The sequence below is a fragment of the Lepisma saccharinum genome, chromosome 15, assembly GCF_977018435.1.
Source record: "Lepisma saccharinum chromosome 15, izLepSacc3.1, whole genome shotgun sequence".
Lineage (NCBI taxonomy): Eukaryota > Metazoa > Arthropoda > Insecta > Zygentoma > Lepismatidae > Lepisma > Lepisma saccharinum.
The window spans coordinates 26,183,809-26,206,924 of record NC_139243.1 but is presented as its reverse complement, the minus strand read 5'-3'; the positions used below and the strand labels follow the sequence as shown (position 1 = coordinate 26,206,924).

Genomic DNA, 23,116 nt, shown 5'->3' with positions numbered 1-23,116 from the left:
TAACGTTTAAAAATATGTATAATTATTACTTTGTACAACGTTAATTATGTTTTATGTTATTCATTGCACTCTACGCTGTATAAACGAGATATTTATAATTCTAACGTTGCTATAGCAACGAGAATCAATAGTCAGTATGTAGTAGTGTGTCTGACAAAAATGGAAATATAGGTAATAGTGAACTGCATATTGCTTAGTTATTTCACTAATATATAGACCTATAGAAGTTGTATCTTCACCTTCGCGTTTTATTTCAAATATTTAGGAACTAAATGTGATCGTGCAAATGATTGAATTGTGAACGTCACACATTTTGCATTCAATCTTAGTGGTCCCAACATAGCAAATTGTTCAGAAATTTTCCAAGATTTTACGTTTTCCCACGTATTAATTTTTTTTTACCTTGGTCTCCTGGATAACGTAAAATCGAGGTTCCACTGTATCTAAGTTAGTTTCAACAGTCTTCATTTTTTTAAAAAAAATATATATTATATAATTATATATATAATCATTATTAACATTCCAAAGTGTAGCAAATTTATCTTCGAGAACATTCTTTTTGTGCATTTTATCTCAATATGGAAGTTCTTTTTTGGGTACTCTTCATGGGGATACGTAATATGAAGTAAGAATTAATACTACACATTTGTGCTGATGGAAGTTTTTTCAAATGGAGCTTTTTCGCCACATACCACAGAAAATATACTTGTGTCGGGATGGTTAGAACAGTAAAAATACTTGTATAGACTTCTATAGTATAAAGCAACAAGTACAGCAATTATGTACCAATTCCGTAGAAATAGTATTAAAGGAATAAATTTCTTAGTAATCATCTAAGGTGAAATGAAAACAACCCACAGTACAATGTGTCAGCGATTGCAAAGTACTACAACAGTACCAGGAAGTATGCACTATTTTGAATTTACAGGTTCCGTAAGTTACTTTTTATAAGTAACTGAGTTACAGTCAATCATTAAAAAAGTTACTCAGTTATTGTTACTGGTACTTTGAACTGAGTTTCTTTTACAGTTACTGTAACAATAACGTACTGTTAATGATCATTTATTTTGTGTAACTTCCGTGTTTTACTTATGTTTCTAGTACATAATATGCATTCATATAGTATTTACATTATTACTGCTAATAAATTATGGAAACCACAGTCAGCTTTGCTTGAACGATTACAATTTGTATGCTGACCACGGTATTTTGAATATGGTGTCATTGATTCCACTTGCACCTATTTCTTTCTCATCCATTCCAAGTTCAACAAGATCCAAAGATTCACTCCCTCGACAATGACTTTTTCCTAGCTGGACAACCACATTCCAAACGAACGCAGCAGTCTACCAAAAACAATGGAGTTTTCACATACAATTAGAAATGAAGTACAGGAAAGCGTGGATGTTCTAAATTTAGCATGCAACAAAGCATAACTTCCTTGCCAGCAATTCCAAGAAAATCCTTTCACGTAGCATCCGGAGAAGGTACATATTTTATTTTTATAATCTGGAACAGAATTGTTCAATTTAGCTATTTCCCTACTGCAAGAAGTAACACTGTTACCGTTGTTAACGTTGCAGGTACTTACTTTAAAAAGTAGCTAGTTACAGTTAGAATTCATAAATAAAAAGTAACTGTACTTGTAACTTTATAACTAATTACTTCGAAACACTAGTTGTTTAACAGTCAGAGCAAAAATAGTAAGTGCTGATGAAATATGTTTTGTATAACTGTATGGTTTGACTTGTGAAGAAGTGGCTTTCCGAATTCCAACTGTAATCAGTTATGTAGTAGCATATGTGCGCGTGACTCAAACTTGTTTGTAGGATTGCTTCAAAAGTCCACGTGAAAATGGAGATGCAGCTATTAAATTCTTGCATCCACTTGGTCCATCAACTTCCTACCACTGGCCAAAAAGTATGGTGTGTCCAGCGGACATTATCAACATAAATGGTGGACATATGTACTTAGTGATAAGTCAAATACTTTAGTGTGTTTCAAATGGTCAAAATATCCATCTAAAATGTGAACGGCACAATTTATAGTACATGAAATTTTGGAAATGCATAGAGTACAATTTTTAGGTACAATCTTAATGCGTGTCACTAGGAAACTATCTTCGAGTTGAGATAATCACAAAGTTTTCCATCGCATAAAAATAGTGTCCAGGATTATTTGATAAATATATTTGAAAAATCACAATTATTACTCTTTATTCATTTGTTCCTCAAGTGCCAGAAGGATCACAAAATATATTTAACTTGAAAATTTTAATTAATATATAAATTTGGGAGAGGGCAAGTGCTTCCCTTTGCCCCACCAGATTACGCCTATGATTACATTCACACATAGTGAACATACATTTTGAATAATGTAGCTTGAAACATATTGTACTTCAGGCTTTGTGCTAAATACATAAGCATTTTTAATAAGATTTACTTTTAATGTCATTTTATGCAAATGATTTTTTTATCACCCTGTCTCTGAACCGCCCATCCCAATTTTCCCATCAGGCATTAGTACACACACTGACCTACCTACATATAAAATTGGGGAGAAATTGAAGGGGGGGCATTGCATGAAATTCGCTCTTGAAGTTAGTCATTTATTTTTCTAAAAAAATACATAAAACTATTTATAAAAATACATGTTTATTGATGCATTCATCTGAAACGTTATTTAAATGAAAGCTTATACTATTCTGAACAAAACAAAACAAACTTGAAGTTTCTACGGCAAACCCGAGGGAAGATACGATCGTTTATAACCTAATGCGTGTCATTCAAAGTGGAGCTGCATGTGGTGTACACTGAGTTCTTAAAAAGCTCGTAACTTCTGAACCCCTTGACCAATTTAAAAAAAGTTGTCATTTTTGTAATCAGCATCAAAAGTTCTATAAGTATACCGAATTTCATCAAAATCGGGGATGGTGGGTGACATTTTCACAAAATTCTGGATGATTTGACATGGAATGACCTATCAACTTAAGGTGACCTTCTGAGAAAGTATCTCTTCTACTTAGTAAATCTATCGCCTTGTAATGAAGTGATTCCATGTTCTATACCCGATGGAGACACATGCACAGTTGTTCGGACCCCAATTTAAACTGTAGGTCCAGTCCCGATTAGCACAGCTATGCAATAAGTGAATTAAAACAAAAAAATCAAACAAATGTAGTACACCCAAATGAAAATCTGATGGCTTGCATTGTGGGTGGGTTTGAAGTACCCAAAATTATGGAAATACCACTTTTTAGAGTAAGAAAAGAATTCCCAACTGAGCAAAACATTTCAAAACGTACAAATCGCGAAAGAATCATTGCGATAAAAGTTATTATAGTGGAACCACAAGCAAATAAACCTGCGACTCCTGTGCACCGTACTCCCGCGAGGAGGGGAGGGGGAGAGTGGACCATGCTTCCTTATGGCCCGAGCTGAGCTGAAGAAGGGAAAGCTGCGCAGAGACTTTTCGTCCAAGGTTTTTTTCCCTTGTGGTCGCTCTATAAGGGAGATGATTAAAAATTAAAACCCCGCACTAGAATTGAATTGGCTTTATTACTGGTCGAGGTTCAGCTAACCCCAAGTCACATCAATGTTACACAAACCCCGGAATTTTTTTAGAATACGTTCTGTAATGGATTTCCCTTAAAATATTTATTAAATGTTATATATGCTATTTTTAAACATTCTTTTGTGGCAAGAAACGCTAACCACCGTGTTTGAACAAGTGGTTAGCCCTTGGGGAAGACCTATATCGCCATAAAACAAAGAAATAATAGAATACTTTCTCCGCCAGGCGTTCCTGAGAGACGCAGACGCCAAGTGCAAAAATCCGTGCAGGGCGCCAGAGGTATCTTACATAATTCGTTCTGTTCGTCACAAGCTCTCTTCCGTGTCACATTCAACCGCCGTCGCTAATTACTAATGTCCTTGGCCGTTTTGGCATGTTCTTTATGCCAGAGACGTAGCTAATTGCGAATGAAGCAGTCCGGCAGTGCGCATGTGTGGGTGACGAGGCTCAAAGCGAAGATGTAAACTAAGTGAAAAATGTCGGTTTTTTTGGTGTGAGTATCTATCGTTCTCATATCTCGCTCTTTCTCCATCGCCACCCCCCTCTCTATGACACACACATACACGGTCCGGCTGTATGACGTCTGACTGTCTCTTGAGAGAACCAGGTTCGATTCCCACCGGATGATTTCAGGTGGGAGCGTGGTGCTGATCACATCACCTCCACAAACGAGCGAGATCGTGAAAATGCGGGGCCCCACCTTCACATGTACCTTATGCCGTCAAGACGGCATGTTGCAGTCTGCAGCTTTATGTACATGTGTTTATGTGTATATACGAGGGGGAGTCAGTAAATATGTCGCAGACTGATGTGGGATAGCTGAAAATAGTAGTGAGTAGTTTCTAAAGGTGTCATTAGGTGGCAGCACAATCGAGCTTGATGACATTCAGTTAGCTGTCCCTAGATAGCAGACGCACGCATGGTCAGCTGAGTTTTAAAATGGCGACCGTGCTCGAGGTGTTTACGTTAGAAGAGCAGCGTGACTTCCTGCAAAAGATATTCATAAAGAAGTGTTTCCTGTTTACTATATGTCTCCAATACTATTGAATCTGAAGATTTAAAATCATATGAAATTGGCAACCTTAACACGACACTAATTATGTTTCGATATCTCGAAACTAATGAAACTGCACTTATAAAAATTGGCGAGTAGAAAGCACTTGGGATATTGTTGTTGTCTCTAATGATCCGTCTTTTTGTTCTGGGTAACACCAAGAAACAACTAGAGTTACAAAAATAAATGTTTATAGACTGGCCAGCCTACCTGAGACTTAAAATGAATGACGATGAGTCCGAGTCAAACAATAAAATTCAACAGTAGATATCTCTTTAACGTTCGATATCTGAGTCTGAATCAATAGTTACTGATTACTCAAATTGCTATGTAAAGGTCAAGGTAGGTACGCTCTTCTGCCCATTGCAGCATGCCATAAAGGCATAGAGAGGGATGTGAAAGTAAGGTCCCACACATCCACACTCAGCCATTTGTGGAGGTGGTGTGATCAGCACCACGCTTCGCACCTTTACTCCTGAGGATTGACCCAGGTACTCATTTATTAGATGCAGGGTGAACCCCAGAGACGCTTAGTACGCGGACGTAGCGTGAAAATTTCTCGCGTGCGTTCACCCACACCGAGAATCGAACCCACGTGCTAATCAGACGTCCCACCGACTAGACCAGCGCTGCTCTACCCAGGAATGACTGCATATACAAAAATAAAGGCTTAATATTAAATTTCTTTTGTACTTTTGTAGTTTATTACGATGTGAAGACGTCCCACCGACTAGACCAGCGCTGCTCTACCCAGGAATGACTGCATATACAAAAATAAAGGCTTAATATTAAATTTCTTTTGTACTTTTGTAGTTTATTACGATGTGAAGACGTCCCACTGACTAGACCAGCGCTGCTCTACCCAGGAATAACTGCATATACAAAAATAAAGGCTTAATATTAAATTTCTTTTGTACTTTTGTAGGTTATTACGATGTGAAGGTTATTTGATAGGCCAAGTTGTTCGTGAAACCATAATCAATAAAATATTTGATTTGGTGTTTTCTGATTAGTACCCTTGGAGGTTAGACTCTCTCTTCATAAACTTCACCTCATCGTCTTTATCGTTGCTATTATACGAGAGGGAGTCAAATGAAACCCTTATTTATTTATTTTTTTAATCTAGTAGATTTCTGTATGTAGGATTGCACAAGTTTGCTGCTTATTGCTGATCTACATATATTTTTAACTTTGAGTTAGTGCCTGTATACCTCAAGAAGAATATAAGTCTTTATGGTCCACATGCAGTCACTTGTGAGCCACTGCAAAGGCCTTCCCACCCATCTGCCTGCGAACTGAGGCCATTGTCTAACTTTCTCCTCCATTAGTAAACTTGGTGGTGTGTTAAGCATGCACAGAGATATTGAATTTTCATTTCCCGAGAAGTTTCTGTAAAGTTTAGGCTGACAGAGGGCAAGAAACCACTCCTTCTCTGGTGCAAATGTGTAGAGGAGGCGCCAATCTTTAAAATGACAAAAATGGCGTTTTGAAGCTCACTAAATCAGTGTTGCAGCCTTGAGATAGTTTTGTAAATAGCAGTTGATACCTCATGTTAATTTGAGTTGAATACAGTCTGTCCTGTAATTTTTGCCAAACTTTTTTAGGATTTCATTTGACTCTCCCTCGTATATAAGTGGGATAAGGGCTAAATTAAAGAACTACAAATTCATCTTACAACTAAAGGCCTTATTCTGTTCATAATCTGGCCACTATAAATGAATACTGTACTTCATATCTGGTACCTCATCAGAACATTTTTAATATCCATTCATGCGAAGAAGAAATACAATGAATCTCTCTTGAAAACTCCACATGTGTAAAATTCGCTCTTGATTGCTTTTTTCCCGTGTCAGAATGGAGTTAGTTATAGCTTTTCTCCTTAAGCAGGATATATTAGAACAAAAGGGAAAAAAGCGCGTCAGGCGCGTGTGAAAGAGATTGGCAATTTCAATCCAGTGGCACCAAATAACCAAAAAATTTACCTCACTTCATTCTGATTGGGCTGAGTATCTGGATGAAGTCCTTTTGGAACCCAGCCTGAACGAGTGTGGGACCGACTAATTTTGATATTTTGCCAAGAGAACGCAGTGTGAAAACTTTGGCGTTTTTCTACCAAATTTTACTGTGTGTGTGTGAGAGAGTATTTATAATGATATAGAAATTTATCGTTCCCACTTAAGTGGTCATGTATAAAAGTCTTGTACATACTTCAAATCAGTATAATTTTAATTTGTACTTTTTGTGCTGTATTAACTTAGGATATTTTATGTCATGTGAATTGGTGTAAAAATGCTGTAAATAGATTGTATCAGTACTTCAGCAATAGACAGGCATGTACTACATGCATACAGGAAGTCACTGTACAACATTTGCAGATTTGTTACAGTTTGTACAGGACATCGGGAGAAACAACTTTTCTTAGTAATGTTTTACTCGATATGACCTCATTGCGACGCTACAAGCTCTCGAAATGGAGCTTTTTATCCCATACTTATGTATGTATGCAACTCAGATTCATGGTTGTTACTGTCACTTATATTTAGGATGGATAACATACTAAGGGCTACAATATGCTATGGGGACACATGCCAGTAGAGACACTGGTAGTGGGAAATCGCTATATTTAACCCTTTCTCCTTAAAATCTGCATGTACTATGTTGCATTTCCTACTTGATACCTTGCATTGGATAAGGACTTTACACGGTTTAACAAGAAGTATTTGTACATGGTTGGGGGGGTGGGGGATTCTGGTTGCTTGTAGAGTCGAAACACAGGTCCCAACGAGTAGTCCCTTTCCAAGAAAAGTTGCTCGCTTATGTGTCCTCTACAGTTTGTGAAAGTTTGTCAGTGCTTTACGACAACTTATTTTATCTGTGTAGACATGTATAGTTCTTTTTTGTGGGCCGGTGGGAGGTTTTGGTACTCTTCATAAGTCTGTTATTGTAACATAAATGTAACAATACAAATGGAATTAATTTGTTTTACGAAAGTTATGCAAAGTTCGAAAGAGTTACTAAAAATATTATATATATTAATTCATGATCGTACATTTGTTTATATTTATGTATTTTGGTTTTAGTAGTTCTGGACTTCTTGTCTCAACTGGGAAAAATGTACCGGTGCGCCGTACAGTTGCAGAAAAAAAAATCTGGATGTAAATATGTGTGTTTATGTATATTAAACTAAATACATAAAAATTGCAATGTTAAATTTTGCCTCATTTCAAATGTACCAGATGCACAATATTATATATTAATGTTTTCTCGTGTTTCTTGTAATACGTAGTCAGGAGAAAATTGCTGTTCTAATGGTTTTATTAAAACGCACCCTAAAATTAGTACGAGGCGCGTCCAGAAAGTAAATTTCGATAAGAAATAAAGCAAGAACATCGTTAGTAACTGACATATGTTAATTATATGCATTACGGTCAACCAACTTTCTGACATATTCACCACCGTTGATCAAGCATTTCTCGTAGCGAAGCGTCGTTTATTTTTTAATACCTGAATTACACGTGTCTGCCGCCAAAGACTGGAATCGTCTGTACCACAGTGTCGCTGTCAAAACATTGCCCTGTCTGAAACTGCGTCGGCGGGAGGATGAGATTAAAGTTCGTATGTGCGAGGTTGGTGTAAGATCTCCCACTCGAAGTGATGTAAAGAGCCGCGTGTGGTCAGCTGTATTGTGTCGTGCACATTGGATCGCACCTCCATGAATTGTCTGCACCACCTTCTGACCATACTGTTGTTCATGACGTCCAGTTCGTACACCTCACGTAACTGTCTGCTGATCTCTGCGGGCTTAAGCTTCTGAAAGTGCAAAATCTGATTAGAACACGCACCTCGCAGTCGGCGAGAGACTGTATTAGAGCTGACATCTTTCTCCTAACCCTGTCCTAAAACGACTGCCTTCACAGCGTTGCCACTACACCAGATTACAGGCACATGCCACCTCGTGCTCGCTGCATACACTCGTCGCGCTCCGGCCACTGACGCACTCCATCGGGACTTAATTTCTGGACACTCCTCGTACATTCCGTTTTGTCAGTCAAGCCAAGTAATGTCAAAAGTCAAAAAGGCAATACACGTTGCAAGATTATCTTACAGTTTGGGACACACAGGAGTTGTACTACGTAGGCATTTGAGCGAGAAATGTATGCTCAACGAGGACTCGAACCCGGGCAGATTCCGTTGAAGTAAAGCTGACAGTAACAGATTCACACATGCTTGCTTTTCAGGATGGGATGTAAGTAGTAGGAATTTTAACGTGTTTTATAGTAAATCCTCAACAGTTACAATGCATACATTTCTACATGTATTAGCTCTACCATGAGTCGTTCGCGTATTTTTTCTGTTTCCCCGAGTGGTAAATTTTAGCTGCGCGGATGTAGCAACACTTGGCAAACGGATGAAGAGGCGTGAAACGTACGGCGAGGGGTGTAGGGGGCGGGGAGTGTGGAAGAGGAAGACACGTTCATGCAGGAAACTTTTAGCAGTTGAGGCCTGCCAACACTTGACAAACGCCCGCACCCCAGGGATGAACTATGGTGCGAGCAAAGGATTCCTTACATTTCCCAACAAGAGATGAGAGCACACACCAATTTCTTTTCCCCTCCGGGGAAGTTTATTTCTCTCAACTTCCGTGTCATCTTCACACCCTTTCCCTCAGTTTATGCTTTTTCGAGACAGAGATCAGTTCCTGGTTCGATTCCTGTCTAAGGCGTGGGCGTTTATTTTTCTGTTCCTAATATATATATATATATATATATATATATATATATATATATATATATATATATATATATATCCGTTCGCCACCATGAAGGTAGGGCTCCGCACATTCTCATTCTCGGTCATACTGTAGAGAATGCGATCAACATGACGCTCCTTCTGCCTTTATAGTCCAGGCCCTGACCGTAAGTCTAGCAGATATTTTGAGGTGGACTAGTTTTCTCTTTTCATCCTGTTAGGGCATACCTAAAGAAAGAGGAAAACTTGGCTAGACATCTGGAATATCGAGCCTAATTTTTCTAATGACCCATGACATACCGTGTCATTTTTGGCAAAAAAGCTAAGTGACCTGTTTTGAATTTCTTTACTTCACCGTCTCTGTGCTTTTCACTTTACCTAGGCCAAAATGAACGCATTCTTTGGATTCCTCATAAAAATTCTGTACAAGATAATGATGAAATTCCATGAAGAAACTGAAAAAATCACTTTCAAAAGACTATTATTTTGATATTTTGTAGGGATGTGCCGAAGCCGATTACAGATGTATGAAAATCGGCCGAAATTGACATATCGGCATCGGTATCGGAATCGGCAAAAATCCGATATTTAAACCAGTACAGATTATACTAGAGTTTTTACCTTCTAATAAGTTTTATATTCTAGTTTTGTAAGATTTATTGAAAATTTGGTTATGATTCGTCATTATTGTAGAGTTTTTGTAATAAAATTATTGCAAATTCATTCAGAGGATCAACCTAACTATAAATCGAAAATAAAACAGTACATTGCTGAACCAGGATCTGCTGTTGTATTGGAAATTCAAAAATGAATATTCAAACATGAAGCAAGTGCTGAGAAAATACTTGGGCATACCTGCTGTATCAGTGTTCAGTGATTGAGTGTTCAGTGTTGCTGAACAGATTTGACAAGAAGTAGGTTACTTCCTGAAGTGCTTCGAAATCTCGTGTTTCTGAAGTTGGATCTGGCAGAACAGGAATTCATTTTGCATTTCAAAGAACTGCTTGTGTCCTAATGTTTAAACTCTTGAGAATCCATGTTCTTCTTAAAGGTTCACATAACATTTTGTAGATGCAAATGTACATTCGCATCTCTTGAGAATATATATGTATATACAGGGTAGGAAATAACCTTTTGCTAGGGGTCCACAGTAAAAAGTAACAACAATTAAGAAATTATAGTAATACCAAATGTTTACTACGACAATTGTGGTTACAAAAACAAAATTAAAAGTTCGTATGTCCCCCGTTTGCTTCTCTCACAGCACGAAGACGATCATGGTAGGAGCTGAGAAGATTCGCAAAGAGTCCGTATTCCATTCCATGTCACGGAGGACTTGTTCCAGATGTGCGAGGAGTGTTGGCCGGGAATAGCGGTCCGGTCCGCGTTCCACTATCATCAAGGACTCAACTGCATCCTTCAGAATAGCCAAAAAGTGCTCCACTGCATTCAGGTCCGGTGATGCACCCGGCCATTCAGAACTGCTGAAGAAGTCAATGCCACTTCGCCGAGGAAGGTCTTGGTTTTAGCATTTGCCTTGAAGCAAGGTGGTTTGTCGTGAACTAACTTTTAATTTTGTTTTTGTAACCACAATTGTCGTAGTAAACATTTGGTATTACCATAATTTCTTAATTGTTGTTACTTTTTCCTGCAGACCCCTAGCAAAAGGTTATTTCCCACCCTATACATATGATATGCAATAGAAATGTACATAGCAAATTTATTTTTATCATGCTGAAAATAACATCCCATTTCTGTTTAATAATCTTATGTATTGGAATCGGTTAAATATCGGCATCGGTATTGGTTCCAAAAATTATCGGTGAGTACATCGGCATCGGTAAATTTTCAGCTTCGTCACATCCCTAATATTTTGAAATATTGATTCTGATTATTTAGCGTGCCTTTTTGCCACTTTTGCTAATCGCGACGATGAGGATGAGTGATGATATGATGAAATTGATGAAAGGACACTAAAAAAAGAACACTCGTTCCAAAGCCAAGATTGGAACCCGGGAAATGCAAAACCAATCACTTAGCTTCATGACAAAAATGATCGAAATGAAATTGGCCCTTAGGAAACTTAGGCCCTATTTGCCAGATGTCTAGCCAAGATTTTCCTCTTTTGTTAGGCATGTCCTAACAGGATCAAAAGAGAAATCTCGTCCACGTCAAGATTTCTGCTGTACTTATGGACAGGGACATAATTATTATCCTCCGGGTCACCCACACGTTACTCATTGATGGGAGGCTCATTGATTCAAACTCCCGCTTATTCAACGATATGGAACTCAGGAATCGAACCCATTGCTCCCTGTGTGACAGTCAGTCTCCCTCATGACTGAACCACTGTTTCTTCATGTATTTCATCCATTCATTCTCGTCGTCGCTATAGACGTAAACGAGGCAAAATGTAAAATACTTACCTTTTTCAGAATTAATGAACAAACTGTTGATTCGGGCAACAATATTGCTAACCCACATACGAAATGTTTATCCCTCATTTATAACTACCTTCCTACAATTAAAGTTTTTGAAGTATTAGCGTATGATTTTCTGTTCTCGTATAACTCAGAAGTAGTTCATTGCCCAAGCACAAAAGTAATATGGCTTTCGAACTATTGAAACTTCAGTGTCTCTTTTTCATCTGTTTCGTTTTTTTTTTCTTTTTCTTTCCCTTTTCCTTTTGACTCGATTTTCCATTATGCAGCACCATGGTGTGGTGCTTATCAACGGCCACACATATTATCATACAACCTCTGACAATAAAGTTCGGTGAATGATCCTGAATATCGAAAGTAGACGAATTCTTAATTAAACCTACCTTACTGTCCTTCGAAGTAGTCCCCTCCCATGACTATGCACCGTTGAGAACGGCTGTACATGTCCTGGAAACTTTTAGAAAAGTCTTCTTTCGGGATGGTGTTCAAGACCCTCGTCACGTTCCGTTGGATGTCCGGAATATCCTCAAATCTCTGACCTTTCAGAGCGATTTTGAGGCGTGGGAAGAGAAAGAAATCTTGAGGATTCAGATCCAAATTTCTTGCAATGCATTGCTACAGAGGATGAGAGCTGGTGTGTGAGGTACGACCCTGAAACGAAACGCCAAAGCATGGAAATGGCGTTCTCCTGCATCACCCCGTCGGAAGAAGGCCAAGGCGGAAAAATTTTTGTTCCCTCCGGCAGGAATTCCTTGTGGATCATGCCATCACTGTCAAAGAAAGTGATAAGCATCGTCTTGATGCGTGATTTTTACGCCTTGACCTTCTTCCGACGGGGTGATGCAGGAGAACGTCATTCCATGCTTCGGCGTTTCGTTTCAGGGTCGTACCTCACACACCAGCTCTCATCCTCTGTAGCAATGCATTGCAAGAAATTTGGATCTGAATCCTCCAGATTTCGTTCTCTTCCCACGCCTCAAAATCTCTTTGAAAGGTCAGAGATTGGAGGATATTCCGGACATCCAACGGAACGTGACGAGGGTCTTGAACACCATCCCGAAAGAAGACTTTTTTAAAAGTTTCCAGGACATGTACAGCCGTTCTCAACGGTGCATAGTCATGGGAGGGGACTACTTCGAAGGACAGTAAGGTAGGTTTCATTAAGAATTCGTCTACTTTCGATATTCAGGATCATTCACCGAACTTTATTGTCAGAGGTTGTATGCACCCAGATGTCTATTCTGATTCCACTACAACGATTTTTTTTTTTTTATTAAATGTATAAATTGTGTGTGTGTCTTATGAATCAAAATTCGTAAAATGTTCACATCGTTGGTATGTTTAAAATCCGTACCCTCTCAGGGTTCCCACTGACGTTGAAATCCTTGTGTTCTGACTTATCAGGGTTGGAAATTGAATACATCTTTTCCTCCCAACTTGTTTCGTTTGAAAATATTCCATACAAAAATGTTGTTTCCGTCACGTATTTTCGACAGTGTTGTATCAATTTTAATCGTTTGATTAAATGCACAGTAGAATAGATTGGAAAGTTATTTAAAATCACCTGAAAATTCAGGATTTTTTTTTCCAAAATGATGGATTCCCTCCTGTTGCCAAGGTCTGTAAAGTATATTGGGTTTCCAATAGATAGGCTACTAAGTTAATTATCGTAAAAGGGTATTGAGTAAGTGGATTGTGAACTTATTTGTAAATCTGTAAATCTTTTCTTTTCAGATATGTGGAAACTTATTACCGGAAACGCAACCGCATGGTTGCAGGTGGAGCGTCATATTCAAAGTTTTCAGCGTCTCTGATAGTTCCAGGAGGGAGTTGAACCGTAAGTACTTTGGGCTAATGCTTTTGTTTATGAAAAAATGTAAGCCCCGCGACAGGTTAAGTTTGCAGCAGGTTTTATGTATCAATCCACTCTAGAGCGGCACGCAGCATCCCCGTGCCAGTCTCACCTTAACCGCTGAGCTCTACATATCACAGATAATGAGAAAATCCTCAGTATAGCAGCGGAACTATTTTGTGCGCGCACGTTTGGGTCTACATGTGCGAAAAGTTGCTGCAAGGTTAACCTGTCGCGGGGCTTAGATTTCACACCTTCTTTTGATCTGTGTTCAAACTCTTGTCAGTATATTGTTACTAATCAGGATTCGAAAGTTACGTGTCAGTACAATTGCAAGCATAAGTGGATTGGGGTTGAGTCAAGACACTAAACCCGAGATGATACATTGCAAGGTCAGCACCACTACTAGGATTACAGGAAAATAGGAAAAATGTCCAGTTTTGTAGTAATGATTTACTTTAAAAAAAAAAAAAAAACCTTTATAGGGGTGTCGTTACTAATGTTGGATTTTGTTTGCTTCTGAACCTGCGAGTATAGAGCTTCGAAAGAAGAGTTCTTATTTCGAGTTCTGAGTAAATTATCTTCATTGCCCATCCAGCCGACGTTTGTAACGATCTGGTTTGACTCGATGTGAATCGTAAGTTCGAATCATGGGCATGTCATTCTGTCCGTCTCATAATCTGTTTCACTAAATCATTATGTATCTTCATTCGGTGATGCGTTCCGGACCGTAAAGGACCAAAACTGAATGTAGAACCTGTCCGGCTGTGAAGGACCAGAAATGAATGATGATCCGAGCCGCTAGGATCTAAATGTAAGTGAAATTGTAGGTTACCACTTGCATCTCTCTGGTATGGATTGTGTCGCTACAGGCCAAAGTTCACCGCGATCCTCTTGGGAGTTGTAAAGAAAACACAGGCACACACACTGATAACTATATATTATAAGGTATATACACATAACACTTGATTACACTTCCCAAGCACTACTGTCTAGGGAAAACTGTTTACGCGAAGTTGCAGCTGGTGTTACAACAACGCGCCACGTTAGGCTTACGGTATCCATAATTGTCCGCGACGGTTTCTGACTGTGTCCCGAGTGGCTTCTCTACGCACACTGGCTGGAAGTAACTACCGCGCTAAGTTGGCGGCAACTAGACACCGCGCTCAGAATGAATTAACCAATGGGTGTGCAGGTTACTGAAGGCATTTGATATACACAAATAAACAATTGAAGCTATATGCAATATAAAATATATAAAGAAAGAATAAACGTGGTTAATTTTATAGATAAATCTCCAACATTTGGGATTAACATAGGGGAAGAAAACGACTTTAAATAACCAAAACACTCTGTCTTCGTAGTCGCGACCATTTAGAACCGTAGAAAAGCAACTTGTAAGAACGAGTTGTTGAATGGATTTTACCTTATATTTTAATTCATCATAATTGAAGAAGTTGTCGATTGGATACTAAACTGAATGTGAAAATGTAAAAACTAATTAGAATGCCTACGTAGCCTCCTTCCTGATCTTAACGTTTACACCACAACATCTGCAGAATCAGCGCGTTTATAACTTTATTTCAGGAAGCGGTATGTTCATTTCCCATGGATGCGCCCATCTCATTTTTCATGTCATCTTAATTTGTGAGGGTACAAATAAGACCGTGCCTCGAGAAGATTGAGGAAGAGGCTTAGATCGAAAGTTCCGCTGGCAAACACACGTACAACTCCTGCGGAACCACAGAATTAGTTTCCATCGGTTGTGGAAAATCCATATTGGAAAACTTGGAAAAGCAGACGTAGAGATTTTGCTAACTTTGAGATATCACTGTGACACAGGTGCTTTTGCTGGAAAATAATGAACGCTGTGCCTCCTTTTAGATGGGCGTTAAAGCCGTGCTACTATTTTTCGATTGCAAATCCGATGATCAAATCAAAGTTTATAGTGGAAACAATAAGGGATAAAGAGTCATGTGTGTCAGTGACATTTATGCGCCACTATGCTCTTAATGCTTGAGACAGCCGTCAAACTAAGCTGCGAAATTATATTTCAATTTAAAAAGGCCAAATAGTGTAGCGATTGAATAATTTGAACTTTTTAAAATAGTTTTCCTTGTTGTGTGATTAAAAGAAAAAATCGCATTCGGCTCCTAAATGGTATACTTTTAGACGCTACATGGGTCATAAATATCAATGTCTAGTTTCGAACCCTCCTTTGAAACCACATCGTACCTTCATCTTTTCGCCATCTTGTTTCTAGCGTACGAATGTGCATCAAAAAGGTTTCCACTGATAAGTCGGAAATCAACCTGTTTAGTTAATAAGTCATGGAACAGTTTAGGTAATTTTGAAAATGGAACCATTAGCCTGGAAAGTCAGAGAAAGTCAAGTATTTTTCCTTGCAAGCATTTGGGAAGGAAAATTCACTTTTTCGCTGAACCATCTCCTTGATGAGTTTTATACACTACTTCTTTGTTCCTTATTTTGAGCAATGTTGAACGAACTTGAAACATGAAGAGGTGTAAGGGGTGCCCCCTTTCCGGAGACACCCAAATGGCAACGTCCCTCACGTGGTAAACCCTGGACTGCGTTGTGCAGACTAGCAGCCAGTATCATACTCTGCGCTGCTCGTGTTATGTCGTATATCCATTTCAGTTATCACCATTCATCCCCATCGTTGCGATTGGCCAAAATTGCCAGATACGTCACATTAAATAAACTAAATCAATCGAATCAGCGAGCGCAGATTATCACTTAATACTTGGTTAACATTTTTAGAACCACACAACAAGAAACGTATATTATTTGGTGAAACATTCAGTCACCATAAAATGTCAAACAGAAAGGTGTGGAAATTTATTTTTAAATGCCTGGAAAATTGGTTTTGCCAAAATTAGTGATAATCTGGCGAAACATATACTGGCATTCTTACTCCAATGCTTGATTGTGTTGGGAGTCATAATTTAATCAGTAGGGCTCGGAAGTTGAAGACCTATAAATTGCCAAAAAAAAGACCTATAAAAATACGTAAAAATATCAAAAAAAGGACCTAAAAACCGAATAAAGGACATATAAATGAGATCCAAATTAATTAATAAATTCAGTTTTAATTACATATTTAATGAATAAAAAAGTACAAAATTCTGGTGGTATGGAACACACAGTGTGAAAAAAAAACTATATGAATGAAATGCATCTTCTTTCAGTCCAAAAATGTTTTTCTCTCATTTCAGGGATGGTTCAAATATATTTATTTATTTTTATTTCTTTACTACAGAAAGGATGTTTAAGAGGTGATGAACTGATGATGATTCGAATTGAGAATGGGCAGTAAAAACGTAGTCGAAAGAAGGTGAAGTTGCAAAAAAAGCCGTTAAGACCTAAAAAAGAACCAATAAGCCAGAAAACGCCGAAAAAGGCAAAACAGGACAAATAAAACCCTCCTTTTTCTGCCCTACATTGACCCAAAATTAACATATATTATGTTGGGCCTCGTTTTCGGACACTAGGAAAAATGAGGATTTTTCCTCAACTTCCAAGCCCTATTAATCAGGTTTGGGCATGGGGATTCAACTTGGGGTGGAATTTTCTTTGGAACCCGTTGCTGACACTCACTCAGGACGAGACTGCCGTTTAAATTGGTATCAGTTTGATATTGTTCATATGCCAGTGGGAGAACATCCAGTATAATTTCTAACATTCTGTAGACCATGGACAGGAAAATAAAGACGACAGAATAATATCGCCTTGCAGATGGAATAAGTGTATGCTGTTGGACCTCCAAAATATACACGTGTCACTGGCGGTGTGGGTCGGATTCTAATTTAATCCACGGGGACCCACCGCAGACAAAAGGGAGTTCAAGCTTTTCAAAACATTGGTTCTGTGAAGGGTCGGATCAACTTTCTGGCTTTTCTCTACCTGTTGCTTAGCTCGCTTCTCTCACGTGACGTTAACGAATGTGTGGCTGAGTAGGTTCCAAGTTCGCGGAGTGTTCTTGTGGATTCGGGACTATTAAAAGATTTACCGGCTTTACGTGTGTAAAGTTCAAGTCGCCACTTGCGCTGTTTGTTATTGTTAACTGTAATTCATTAATTTTTAATCATATAGTTTTTGAAAATAGTTTTCAAGTGCACACATCTGCAATTTATAATTATTATCTATCTCTATGCATGAAAGGAACTGCGGTGGTCTAGTCGGCTGGATGTTTGATTGCCATGCGGGAGACCCGGGTTTGATTCCCGGGATGGATTATCTAAGGTCGGAATTTTTCCGGTCTTGTCCCAGCATAAAACGGCTCTGGGACTCACCTAGCCTAAATTGCATGTATACCGGCGAGGGGTGGGGGTTAAAGGCGGCCGGAGCGTGGTGCTCATCACATCACCTCTAAAATGGCCGAGATCGATAGAATATGTGGGGGCCCTACCCCCACACCCCCCTATTCAGGGTGTATCTAAATTCCCATTACAGAGTTTGGCGTCTTGTAGTGGGGGCCAAAACGGTTAAATTTTGCGTGGTTCCCCGCTACAAGCAAAACACCACCACAACACACGTTGAACACTCCCACTTCTGCTGCTTACTGTATGTTGTTTTTGCATAGTTGCAGCGTCCACTTACAAGAAGGGCTCGATGTGGCGACCATTGACTTCAACACAAACACCATACCTAGGTATCATATTCTGATACACACGATCACTAACACATGCTAGTCCAACTTCCGCCACTGCCATAACCCGCGCCAGCAGGTCTTCCTCTGATTCCAAGGGGGTCTCGTAAATCAGGATCTTCATGTGCCCCACAGGAAATAATCGAGTGGAGTCAAGTTCAGCGAACGTGCTGACCAAAGTACGTATACCTTGGTCATTGCCGCAGAAAACGCGGGAAAGTTCGTCTGTTGTGGTGGTCTTTTGCTTATAACGGGGAAATGGAATCTTTCCGGACATGAGTTCCTATGCAAAACTTAACCGTTTTGGTCCCCACTACAAGACCCCAAAGTCTGTAATGGGAATTTAGATACACCCTGTATATGCCTCATTAAGTGGTGCAAAATTTCCCGAGATCTTTACCTTACCTACTAGTGAAATGATATGTTTGAAATTGTAATCTGTTTTTTTTTTAATATACAGAAGGTCGTTCGCTTTATATTCGACCATTTTTGACGGGTACTCACCTTAAGAGATACCGCGCCGCCACCACGGATCATGTTCTATTGGACCCCCAGCATTGTGGACTATCGCCCGGCATCGTAGTTTCCATTGCAGCAAGCTCCGGCGCAGGATAGGCATGGGAATTCTGCCCCACTCCTCCCTGCAAGCTTTCCATAGACCATCCAGGGTCCGCGAGCGGCGATGTTGAAGACGTCGTTTCAACAGTCCAAATGCGCAAAAATCCATTGGACTGGCATCTGGGCTTTTCACAGGAATGTCTTCAAACGGAATGACACGAATTCCTAATTCCTCTGCAATTTCCTGATAAAAACGTAGTGATGTTCTGGCGGTATGACTCGAAGCCTTGTCCATATGGATCATCACCTGGTTCGCGTCCATTCCATACAATTGTGGGATGTCTCTCCGATAGGTGTCAGAATGGAGTCTTGGAAGTATCTGGCATTCACCTTCACGTTTTTGTCCACCTTGCGTATCATCAACTTACCCTCATATCCGAATCCCGTCACAACCATAAAGCCACGAGGGGAAACTTTCCCTGCACTGACGAACAAAGTTGCTGCGCCCCTTGCCGTCAATGTCACGGTATGTGACACTTTGCTTGCAGCCCTTCTTCGGGTGGTTTTCGTGGGTGAATGTTTCGCAAGGAGAGCCTGTTGTGTGTAACGGGCCACAATAGCTTTCGCAGTAGTCACCCCAAATGTTTCACAATGCGTACGTATGAAAACTTAGCATGGAAAAGGGCCATTACGTAACCCTCCCAATACCTGTTGATTTTCGGCGCCATTTGATAACATTCACTACCAACACTCACGCACCTACAAGGTCAGACACAACACTGCTCCCGCCAGCAGACCCATAGTTCCAGCATGATACGCCAGGTGGCAGCACCGAATCGATAATGGTCGGATATAAAGCGAACAACCTCTGTATATGCCTTGATGCTGTCTACATTCTTTATTATTTGCTGACAAACTTAAACTGTTGTGCAATTCAAAATCAAGTCGAATGAATACACTTATGTACTGGTTACAACTAAATTGATAGAACCTCGGTATCGAGAGGAGAAAACTATTCACAGGGAAGCTATTAATTTTTAACTGTACGGTATTGTAGAGTACAGAGTAACTTCTAACCCCGAAGGCTTCTGATCACGAAGTGGTCTTAAGAAAAGAAAGAAAAAATGAAATAGAAACGTACGGGATGTATACATGTTTCCAAACGTGTGTGGACAAAATACATGCTCCCGTGTTTCCGGAAATAAATACTGAAAGAAGATTGTGTTTGGAAAGTTTCCCAATGATGAACATCCTTTTAAGTGTGAGGCAAAACTTAGTTTAATTGGTGCAAAATTATATTAGTGCTTCTTTTTACTGTGTTCACACTCCAAAGTTCGTCATGGTGTTTACTGGGAAGTTATTACAAGTTGTGTTGGAACGATGATGTGTTTGACTTTAGCGTAATGTTGTTCTTTGAAGAGAAGCATAATGACAGATCTTATGAGGAACGTTTTCCCCAAGCGGTGAGTCAGTCGTCCTTCGCCGTTATTTATACTTATATACCTGGCACGAATGCGTTATTGCGTCAGATTGTTAAGGTAGAGGAGAGTAGCTTATGATGTGCGATGGAGGTGTCGTTTGGAATGTGTCGTTGCATGAATATTTAAATATATGTGTGTCCGCTTTATGTATTTGCATGACAAGGAGTTTTTCTTATTCTATACTTTTTCGCTCTGTTTTTCACTTCTTTGTAAGTCCCGAAACTGTTGAAAGCAGATCATAAAATATGGCCAGTTAACCTGCTGGTTTGAAAGCATCTCTGTCTGTGAAATAGAGTTATTTGCTCGTCGTTATTTTAGCTTTCTTTTTTCATAAAAAAATTACTCTTTCTTTGAACGGAATCGTCCCCGTTTTTCTGTGTAGATTAATCGCGCTAATGATGTTACTAACTGACGTTGTGCCAAATGGGTCTATGTTTTACACATATGAATGTCTTTCCTGTACAACAGCTATTTCACAACAGGAACGGGTTTGAATCCCGGCCTGGGCATGGGTGTGCTTTGTGAGTTCCTTTCATCCATTTCATCATATCACCACTCATCCTCATCTTCGCGAATTGCCAAAAGTGCCAGAAAAACGAAATAAAGTCAACCACAAGATGAAAGAAGCATTTCCTTGTCCAAAATTTTATAATTAACCCCCCCCCCCCCACACACACACACACACACACTCACTCACTTACCCACACATGCTAGACACATGCGCGAAATAATGCAGTATGTTTCAGATCAGTATTATACCCTGCCTTCCAGAAGTTAAGCACGCAATGCAAATTTTCGAAAGCGTACTTGAATTTGAGTGGCTAAAAATCGCTGCGGATGTAGATGTCAGTTTTTATGAGTAGCTTCCTTTTTGTAAGTAGAGAGTGAATCATCTGTACCTAGGTGCTTAATCTGTGCACTTGAAATAGTTTAAAAGCGAGGATTTCGTGCAAGAATCATCAAACACTCGTTGAAGGCGCCAGCATTCTGAAGGGTTTGAGGTGCATATAAAAGCTGATACGAAGTGTTTATAACTTTTGTAGGATTTATTCGTGTTTCTATGGCTGAAAGAAGACGAATGACATATAGTGAGCGCTGGCGTGCTGTCGGATGCATTGAACCTGGACAGTCAATCAAAGATGTCGCTGGCGTTGATCATTCGGTATTTTCTCGTTTATGGAAACAATTCCAAACAAGTCAAACAGTTGTCCGGAGACCTGTGCCCGGCGTCCAAGGGTTACCGTTCCCTCTGATGATCGGTATAGCTATAGTAGCCAAGCGGAATCGACTAGCGACCTCCACATCTGTTGCATCCATGGTTGCAGCAGCACTTGGTAACAATATCTGTCAGTACTGTGCGCCGAAGGCTCCACATGAAGGGATTGTACGCCCGAGTACCACGTGTTTTGTGTTGCACTAACCGTCCAAGCCAGAGGGGCAAGATTAAAGTGATGTCGTCAACATGTCAATTGGACTGTCTCAGATTGGTGCAACGTCCTGTTCACGGATTTGCCCTGGAATCAGATGATAAGCGTTTAAGGGTCTGGAGAGAACGAGGCCCACGCTATCAGGCCAAGAACGTCATCGATCATCACGCATTCAGAGGTGGCAGCATGATGTTGTGGGCTGAAATTTCAATGGGATATCGCACCGAGCTGCACATCTTTAAAGGCGGTTCTGTGACTGCTGCGCGGAATCTCGATGAAGTCCTAGACACCATTGTGAGACTCTACGATGCAGCAGTTGGTCCTGATTTGCTCCTTATGGACGATAATGCCCGACCCCATCGAGCCAAGATCGTTGACGAGTATCCGGAAAGTGAGGGCATTTCTCGTATGGAGTGGCTGGCGTATTCCCCCGACCTTAATTCCATTCAAAACCTTTGGGATGCCCTCGGGCTTGCTGTCTCTGCACGTTTACCTCCTCCAGATAGTCTCAGAGAGTTGAAAACTGCCCTAATGGAGGAATGGCCATTGCTCGCATCTGCGATGGTTAATCACCTCACTGAATGCATGGAAAATCTTTGTAAACTTCGTGTGAAGGTCCGGAGTGGTCACATACCATATTACTGTAAGTTTTGTTTGGTTTGTTTGCCTTTAAACATCATTATGTTAATGACCCAAATGTGACGTCATGATATAACTTACGAAAAGTAAATATTTTTTTTCATCTTTGTACACAATTCTTGCTTTCTTTAATGCATAAACACATTTGCTACCTTCATGTGCAATTTTGTGTTAATCAAAACTTTACTTTTCCATTTTCGTTGATTTTACCATCGCGTGCTTAACTTTTTGAAGCGTGTGTGTGTTTGTATGCATGCGGTTGTTTCGTTTATCATCACTCACTTTGTTGTGTTTGTGATTTGTTGCAACTTGAAACTTCAATACTTTTTAGCAGCATACGATTTGCACGTAACCCCATTCCCGTACCTGTTCCACTTGCGGCCTTTACCCCTGGACACGTCCAGCAAGCGCATGCGTACTTGAGTTAGTGGGACTCATGGCACGACGTAGCAGGACTGGACTAGTACAGGCGTCAAACTACAACATGCCACTGGATGCATCTTTCCATGAGTTTCCTGCGTTGTTTATAACCAAATTCGAGTTAATATTTGAACGCTCCTCCTAATTAAACTTGAGTCCTGAAGTTTGTTCATTTTGGTTTTAGTTTTAAACCCACTTTATACACAGGAAGGTAATCTGGACTGGATCTACCACTTCTGTCTCCAGCGATCTC

At 39.8% G+C, this 23,116-nt stretch overlaps 1 protein-coding gene across 1 annotated transcript in view; it reads left to right on the top strand.

The window, feature by feature from the left end:
• The window catches only part of Mrtf (Myocardin-related transcription factor), a 434,907-nt gene that overhangs the window by 108,335 nt on the left and 303,456 nt on the right, over window positions 1-23,116 (top strand). The window contains exon 3 of the mRNA XM_083136770.1: window positions 13,552-13,654. The gene's annotated coding sequence lies outside the window, so the exon portion shown is untranslated. The remainder of the gene's footprint in view (window positions 1-13,551; window positions 13,655-23,116) is intronic.